This window comes from Pteronotus mesoamericanus, unplaced genomic scaffold, assembly GCF_021234165.1.
Source record: "Pteronotus mesoamericanus isolate MK-2021 breed Mesoamerican mustached bat unplaced genomic scaffold, CSHL_Meso_final scaffold_54, whole genome shotgun sequence".
NCBI classification, from domain to species: Eukaryota; Metazoa; Chordata; class Mammalia; order Chiroptera; family Mormoopidae; genus Pteronotus; species Pteronotus mesoamericanus.
This window is the reverse complement of record NW_026555321.1, coordinates 56,108,215-56,117,103: the sequence shown is the minus strand read 5'-3', so window position 1 is coordinate 56,117,103 and position 8,889 is coordinate 56,108,215. Positions and strand designations below refer to the sequence as shown.

Genomic DNA, 8,889 nt, shown 5'->3' with positions numbered 1-8,889 from the left:
AATGTGTCCCTCCTCCACCCCCCACCAAAGATGTCCACACACTCATTCTGGGACCTGTGAATATTTTACCTCACCCTGCAAAGAGTGCTTTGCAGATGTGATGAGGGTATGGACCTTGATGTGGAAAAATAATCCTGATTACCTGGGTGTGTTCAATCTAACCGCATGGGTCTTTAAGATGAGAGAACCTTACTTAAGTGAGATGAAAGAAAAGATGTGATAACAGAGAAAAAGTCAGAGTGATTTGAGGTTGCTGGCTTTGAAGATGGAGGAAAAGGGTTAGAGCCAACAAATGGCAGTGACCTCTCAAAGCAAGGGCCTCCAGGTGTTCATACCACAATATTAGCCCAGTAAAATCTGTGCTAAAAAAATTCTAATCTATAGAACTGTAAGATAATAAGTTCATGTTGTTTTTTTTAAATATATTTTATTGATTATGCTGTTACAGTTGTCCCAATTTGTCCCCCTCTGCCAGGTACCCTCCTTCCCTTCAGCAATTTGCCCCTTAGTTCATGTCCATGGATCATGCATATCAGTCCTTTGCTTCTCCATTTCCTATACTGCTCTTAACATCCACCTGCCTATTCTGTACCTACCAATTTGTACTTCTTAATCCCTGCATTTCTCCCATTCTCCCCCTTCCCCCACCCAGCTGATAACCCTCCAAATGATCTCCAATTTGTGATTCTGTTCCTGTCCTAGTTGTTCGCTTAGGGTTTGTTTGTTTTTTTAGATTCAGTTGTTGATAGTTGTGAACTTGTGGCCCTTTTAATGTTCGTAGGTTTGGTCTTCTTCTTTTTCTTAAATATGTCCCTTTAATATTTTGTGTAAAAATGGCTTGGTGATGATGAACTTCCTTAGATTTATCTTGGCTTTGAATCACTTTTATCTTCCCTTCCATTCTAAACAATAGCTTTGTTGGATAGCATAATCTTGGCTATAGGTCCTTGCTTCTCATCACTTGAATACTTCTTGCCAGCCCCTTCTAGACTGCAAAGTTTCTTTTGAGAAATCAGCTGATAGTCTTATGAGAACTCCTTTGTAGGTAACTCTCTGCTTTTCACTTGCTTTTCATTAGGAATCTTAATGCCTGCTGCTTTTAAGATTCTCTCTTTATCTTTAATTTTTGGGATTTTAATTATGATGTATCTTGGTGTGGTCTTCTTTGGGTCAAACTTGTTTGGGACTCTGTGCTTTCTGGACTTCTGTGTCTATTTCCTTCACCAAATTAGGGAACTGTTCTTTCATTGTTTTTTCAAATAAGTTTTCAATTCCTTGCTTTTCCTCTTCTCTTTCCGGCAACCTATGATATCTGTGATTCAGATGTTGGTATGTTTAAAGTTGTCCTAGAGGGTCCTAAGCCTATCCTTTTTTAAAATTTTTTCCTCCTGCTGTTTTGATTGAATGCATTTTCCTTCCTTGTGTTCCAAATAGTTTATTTGATTCTCACCTTTATCCTCTCCACTGTTGGTTCCCTGTAGATTTTTCTTTATTTCACTTATTATAAACTTCATTTTTTTCCTTATGTTTTTGCTGTACTCAGTGAGTTCTTCGAGCATCCTGATCACCAGTGTTTTGAACTCTTCATCTGATAGATTGGTTATCTCTCTTTCATTTAGTTTGTTTTCTGGGTTTTTGTCCTGTTCTTTCATTTGGGCTGTATTTCTTTGTCTCCTCAGTTTGGCTGCCTCCCTGTTTTGTTTCTGTGTATTAGGTGGAGCTGTTTTGACTCCCTGTCTTAGAAAAAGCACCCATCTGGATGAATGTGGCTTCTTTAAATCCTTGGTTGTCAGACTTCCATACAGCTCAATTTTTAGACAGTTCTGGTCGTTGTTTGTTTTGAGATATAGTTGTAATTCTCTCTGTGGTTGCATGAGGAGGTGAAGAGTGTCTACCTACAGCTCCATCTTGACCGGAAGTCTCCAGTTCATGTTGTTTTAAGCCGTTAAGTTTGTGGAATTTGATACAGCAACAATGAGAAACTAACAGACTGCATTGAAGAGAAATATCTCCAGCTGTGGTAAGAAGGAACTGGTTGTTTGAGGAGGGAATTTTCTGTTTCCCCTGAAACTTCCTTTGAAACATCAATAATCCTTGAATCGTTGTTTTAATCAAAGAAAATCTAAGAGAGAGAGAACATGCATTGGGCAGCAAAGGTTGAATCTCTATGGTACTGTTATTGAGACCACTAGCTTCATCTTTACAGAGCTTCTATGAAGTGCCAAGTACTTGACACCCATTACTTCTGACCCTCTGCATAAAACCTGCAGGGCAGACAATCATTGTTAACTCAATAGTGTTACCATTTCATAGATAATGCAACTGCTCATAACAGTCAAATACTCAGCTTAATGCCTAACAGTTAGTGGTGGCAGAGGTGGGATTCTAACACAGGTGTATAGGCTTCAAATGCCCAGAGGCTCTTCACAAAACTGCTGGTCTGCTATTTCATGCCTTGTTTAGTACTCAGATTGAATATTCTATTTGTGATGGTAAACAACCAATATTACTTTTTAAAAATTTTTTATTGGTCTGTATGTGGGACAGACAGGCTATTGAAAACTCTCTCAAACTCTTCCTTTTATCATTCATTTGTAAGGGTGGCCAGATGACATGTTGGAAAAGATTCAAGATCCTGGGAGAGTCTATCAATTTCAAGACACTAAAGCAAGAGATCAGTAAACTGCCTGTAAAAGACAAAATAGCAAATATTTAAGGCTTTACAGGCTGTATTTGATACAGCTATACACAACTCTGATGTTATTAGCATGAAAGCAGCAGAAGGCAATACATAAATGAACAGGAACTTTTATGTTCCAATAAAACTTTATTTATAAAAATGGACAGAGGCTGGATTTGGCCTGAGGGCTATAGTTATCCAACCCATACCTTAAAGCAGAGATAGCAAAGTGGACACCAATAAGTCAAACTTGGCTGGCCAAAGATACCTATGATCAGCTCACACAATGTTCAGTTCTTAAAAACTATCAGAAAAGGAAATTAAGGAAACAATCCCATTTACAATTGCATCTAAAGAATAAAATACCTAGGAATAAATTTAACCAGGAGTGTAAAAGACCTGTACTCAGAAAATGATAAGACACTAGAGAAAGAAATTGAAGAAGATATAAATAAATGGAAACATATATCATGTTCATGGATAGGGAGAATTAACATCATTAAAATGTCCATACTATCCAAAGCAATCAATAGATTCAATGCAATTTCTATCAAGATACCAATGATGTATTTCACAGAACTAAAAAAAAAAAATACTATAAAAATTTGTAGGGAACCACAAAAGACCCTGAATAGCAAAGCAATCTTGAGAAAAAGGAACAAAATTGGAGAAATCATGCTACCTAATATCAAACTATATTGTAAGCTATAGTGATCAAAACAGCATGGTAGTGGCATAAAAACATAGAGCAATGGACCAGAACAGAGAGTCCAGAAATAAATCCATGCCTTTATAGCTAATTAATATTTGACATAGGATGTGAAAGTATTCAATGAGCTAAAGACAGCTTATTCAACAAATGGTGTTGGGAAAATCGGAGAGATATGTGCAGAAAGATGAAACTAGACTACCTTCTCATGCCACACACACAGATAAGTTCAAAGTGGATCAAATCCTTAAATATTAGACTTGAAACCATAAAAATCCTAGAAGAAAACATAGGCAGTAAAAGCTCAGACATTGTTTGTAGCAATATTTTTTTTGATATATCTCCTCAGGCAAGGGGAACAAAAGAAAAAATAAACAAATGGGACAACATCAATGAAAGGTTTTTGCACAACAAATGTAACCATCAACAAAATGAAAAGACAACCCACTGAGTGGGAGAACATATTAGCTGATATATCTGATAAGGGGTTCATACCTAAAATTTATAAAGAATGTATCAAACTCAACACCAAAAAAACCCCCCAAATCTACAAATAATCCAATTAAAAAATGGGCAAAGGACCTGAATAGTCACTCCTCCAAAGAGAACATACAGATGGCTAATAGCCATATGGAAAGATGCCCAAGGTCACTAATCATCAGAGAAATGCAAATTAAAACTACAATGAGATATCACCTGGCACCTGTTAGAATGGCTGTTATCAAAAAATCAACAAGTGCTGGGGAGGATATGGAGAAAGGGAAAACCTAGTGCACTATTGGTGGGAATGCACATTGGTGCAGCCACTGTGGAAGGCAGTATGGAGTTACCTCAAAAAAAAATTGAACTGCCTTATTACCCAGCAATTCCACTTCAGGGAATTTATCTGAAGAAACCTGAAACACTAAATTGAAAGAATATATGTGACCCTATGTCCATTGCAGTGTTATTAACAGTAGCCAAGAATTGGATCCAGCCCAAGTGTCCATCAGTAGATGAGTGGATATGACATTTGTGGTACATTTACACAATAGAAAACCACTTAGCTGTAATAAAGAAGAAAATTTTACGCTTTGCAACAGCATAGATGCTAAGTGAAATAAGCCAGTCAGAAAAAGGCAAATGCCATAGATTTCACTCATATGTGAGATCTAATGAACAAATCGAACTAACAGCAAAATAGAGAAAGACTCATAGATAGAGAGCAGGCTGACAATTTTTGGCAGGATAGGGAGTTGTGTTGGAAGGTGGAGGGATTGAGGAAAAAAAGGAAAAAGAACTCATGGACATGGAGAATAGGGTGATGATTGCAGTGGTGGGGAGAGGGGTGGGTGGAGGTGGAAGAGGGCATAAGGGGGATAAATGGTAATGGAAAAAATATAATAAAAATAAACTATTAAAGATATATATACAGCATTTAAAAATAAATTAATAAAAATTGTAAGAAGTTAAATGTCAACATTTATCAATCAAGGTACTTCATGCCAGGCGCTGGGTGTTTCTGACTCTGTTGAGAAATCAGAAGACCTGGGGTTCGGGGTCTTTCTCATGATGGGAAGGAGCTGTGTGGCTGTTCCCTAGAAGCAGCCATGGTCTACCCAGCATGCCACAACCCTCACTCCTCTCTATTATTTTCCTCATGCTAAGTATTTGTTGTCCTTGATGATCTTTAACTTGGTTGTGTTTTCAACTTGTTCTCATCTGCCTGGTACCCTAGATGCCTGCATTTTCACACTCATTTTAATAGAAAAAGAACAAAAAGATGTTTGATTGATGGTAGGAGGGTCTTTTCATAAACAGCCTTGAAAAGTAAAGACTGAATGATAAAATTTGGGTTTGATTTATGTTTGATTTTTTAAAAGTATAATGGCTTGTCCATTATCAGAGAGTGAAGGATAATTTTCACTTAGCCTACCTTTCATTGTAAAATACAAATCACTTAGCCATTTGACACTGAAAAAATGTGAACAAGACAGGCTCTAGGCCAAAATGCAATGTGTGTCAAGGTGGTTCCACATAACCTCCAGGCAATCTTTTCCTCACATTCCTTTCTTCCCATCTTAAAAGCTCAGTGTCCTTCTACTCAATCCACCTCCACCCACCTTGTGTGTAAGTGGGTTATTTTTTTTAAATGCTCTTTCTCTAAAAGTAAATGATAACATTAAGGAAAGATTTTTTTTAATTGGAAGGTTTCTAATATCATTCATAATAAGAGACACAAGACATAAATAATTTCCTATTATGTTTACCCAAAGATATTAACATTTTAATTCAAAGGAGAAACTTGAAGTTTATTGGATGTGTAATTGTAGAATTTAGAAGACTCTGCCTTTCCAATATGTGAAATCACACTGGTATTCACCTATTCCTAAAGATGGCCCTAAGTATAGCTACAGCCAAAACCTGGAACTGTGTTTGACCATTGTTGATTAATTACAATGAATCTAAACTGGGGTCTTTTTAAAGGTTTCCCTTGACCAGTGGTTTTCTGACCTGCAAAGTGGAGGGGTTGGTACTTGTGCTACTTTGTGTAGCACTTGCTCATCTGCCAGGTTTCCTTGAAAATCCCACCATCTTTTCATCACCTTCTCCCAGGCACTCAATACCAACCCAGGAGAGGTGGCAGTACTGGTGAAGCCAATATCGCCTTCCCATTAGGTAAATATAAAGCTCTGCTCTTACATTCCACGAGGGCAAGGATCATATGTGGGTCATGTGGAATATCCAGTAGGCAAAAAAAATATATTCAGTGGACATTGGGCCCCCTTTGGAGACTAGAGAAGTGTAAGAAATGCTTCTCCCTGAACGCAAAAGGGGGATGTCTGGTCTCAGGCAGGCTCATGCCAGAACAAAGTGGTCTTGTCATTTGGATGGGGTTATGCTCACAACACAGGCACTTTGAGACTGGATTGTTTTGACAACACAACCCAACAATTTTGAAAACCAGGCAGAAACAGTGGCAAAGATTGGTTTGTATTTGGGTTCTTTTTAAGGCTAATGTGATTTTTTTTGGAGGAGCACTTGCCTGGAGCACTTGCCTCAGGAGACAAAGTCTTTTGGTGCTGCTGGTGGTGATTTGATGTGGGAGAGCTATCACCATGGATTTCAGGGTGAAGAATGGAGATAGGAGAATCTGTGACAGAGCAGGCACCACAGGGCTGAGCTGTCATAACTGGCAGGTTCAAAGTCAGTGGTACTTGTCCAGACATTTAAACAGGCTTTCCAGATATCACAGCCCTATGGGGTCCTCCTGAGAGCATTTTAAGATAGACATTCCCAGCTTTGTCCAGATTTCTCATGTAGTACATTTGCAGACTTTGTTAACCTGTGCCACTTTGGTGCTCTAAACTCTGCAGAGGCTTCTGTCTCACTCAGAGTAAAGCCAAACGCCACCAAGGCCCACGGGGCACTGCCTGATCTGGCCCTGTCACCTTTCAGCTCTTGCTACCCTTTCTTGTTTCTGTCCCTCTAGCCCAGCATGCTGCTTTAGGGCTTTTGTGCTTCCTGTCCTCCCTGCCTAGAACATTCTCCCCCAGTTATTTTCATGGATGTTGCTTCGACTCAATTGAGGCCTTCTCTGGTTACCCCTGCCAACATAGCAGATCCCCAAGAAACACTATGCCCTCCAATAATGATTCATTGTAAGATCAATGAGACAGAAAAAAATTAATTGCTCCCTGGCAAGGCACTGTCTGTGTGGAGTTTGCACATTTTCCCTGTGTCTGGGAAGGTTTCCTTGGGGACTCCAGCTTCCTCCTACACCCCAAAGATGTGCACGTGAGGTGAAGGTGTGCCTCCATTGTCCCCATCTGAGTGAGTGTCAGTGAGCGTGAGTGGCCCTGCGCTGGAGGGGCTTCCCGTTCAGGGTAGGTCCTGCCTTATGCCCAGAGCTGGTGGGACAGACTCTCACCGCAGGTCACTCTGAAATGGAACAAGTGGGTTGGAAAATAATTATTGTTTTTATCCACTCATCCTTCTTAAATGTGTATATAGCTCACATTTATTTCAATGTTGAGTACTAGAAGCCTTTAGAGTCTTTATTTAGAAGTCTATAGATGTTTCTGCGACCAGAAATATGCCAAAGGAACTTAACATACATATATAATTATAAATACATATAATTTATAAATAAGTAAATATACATAAATTTGAGCAGGCTTGAAACATTTTAGTGTTGGATATACATGATCACAAAAACTTTGGACACTTCAGTATGACACATTTTTAAAAAATCAAGCTCAAGATCATATTGTTTTTCTTAAAAACTATAGTTTATGACTGGTCTTAAAAATAAAAAGCTCCGGTGCTCCCTTTGGCAGCTCATATACTAGAGATGGAATGATACAGAGAAGATTAGCATGGCCCTTGCACAAGGATGACAAGCAAATTTGTAACGCTCGTTGAGTGTTTCATGCAGCACCCAGGTTGCCATTCTCATACACTTTGATTAGCTTGGGAGAAATATGAGTCAAAGAACAATGTGCGGCACTCAAATGCAAAACTATGACTTTTCACTATAGAAAGTAAAACTACAAAAGTAAAATAAATAAGAAGCCCCATCTCTTAAAAACTTTCAAGACATTTTTATCTCCAAATACTTAAAAAAAAAAGGTTTTATTTATCATGGACATGGACAACAACGTGGTGATTGCTGGGGGGCAGGAGGAATAAGGGGACTAAATAATAATGGAAAAAATACAATAAATATTAAAACAGAACAAAAAAAACTCCTCTGAAGCTCTTAAAAAATAAAAAGATTTTATTTATTTATTTTTAGAGAGAGGGGAATGGAGGGAGAAAGAGAGAGAGAGAAAATCCCCTCGCACTGGGGACCTGGCCCACAGCCCCGGCATGTACCCTGACTGGGAACCGGACTGGTGGCCTTTTGGTCCATGGGATGATGCCCACCTCACTAAGCCACGTCAGTCAGGGCTCTCCAGATACTTTTGAAATGCCATCACATCCCTGCAGCAGTGTGTTGTCCAAATGCCTGCACAGGTTGAGTCTTTGATTTAGGTCCTGAGAGATGACACTTTCATGGTTTTACTCAAAGTTTGAATGACAGCATTACAAAGTCTTTTCAGATTAAGTAGTGTAACATGGATACTTAAAATCCAAAAATATTTTTAAAGACAAGTATAATGATACAGCAAAAGAAAGCTTGTGGGTGAGAAGAACTGGGTAGAAAGAAAAAAGACAACTAATGGAGGCTCAAAGCAGAAAGCAAGAAATTATTCTGGAGATAGCAAATGTGGTTAGGGAACTACAATAATTCAAGTCAGGAATATATTCTGAATTATTGAAATCTGAATGACTCTCATATTCTATTAAAGAGGGAAAATGGTATTAGAATAAATATTAAAAGGAGTCAAGATCTCAGGAGCATTAATCTTGCCTATTATTAGCTTCCTTCACTGTATGTGCCTGTCCTCTTCTTGTAAACTCACACTGCACCCCACCTTCCACCACAGCCACCCCTTGCAGTGCTTTTTACAGAGTA

The 8,889-nt window shown here is 38.7% G+C and overlaps 1 non-coding gene across 1 annotated transcript; it reads left to right on the top strand.

Moving 5' to 3' along the window:
- The first annotated feature begins 7,692 nt into the window (after positions 1 to 7,692).
- LOC129061171 (U6 spliceosomal RNA) lies at positions 7,693 to 7,799 on the top strand. Its single transcript, XR_008528121.1, has one exon. It is a non-coding gene; the product is annotated as a U6 spliceosomal RNA (small nuclear RNA).
- Positions 7,800 to 8,889: the final 1,090 nt, after the last annotated feature.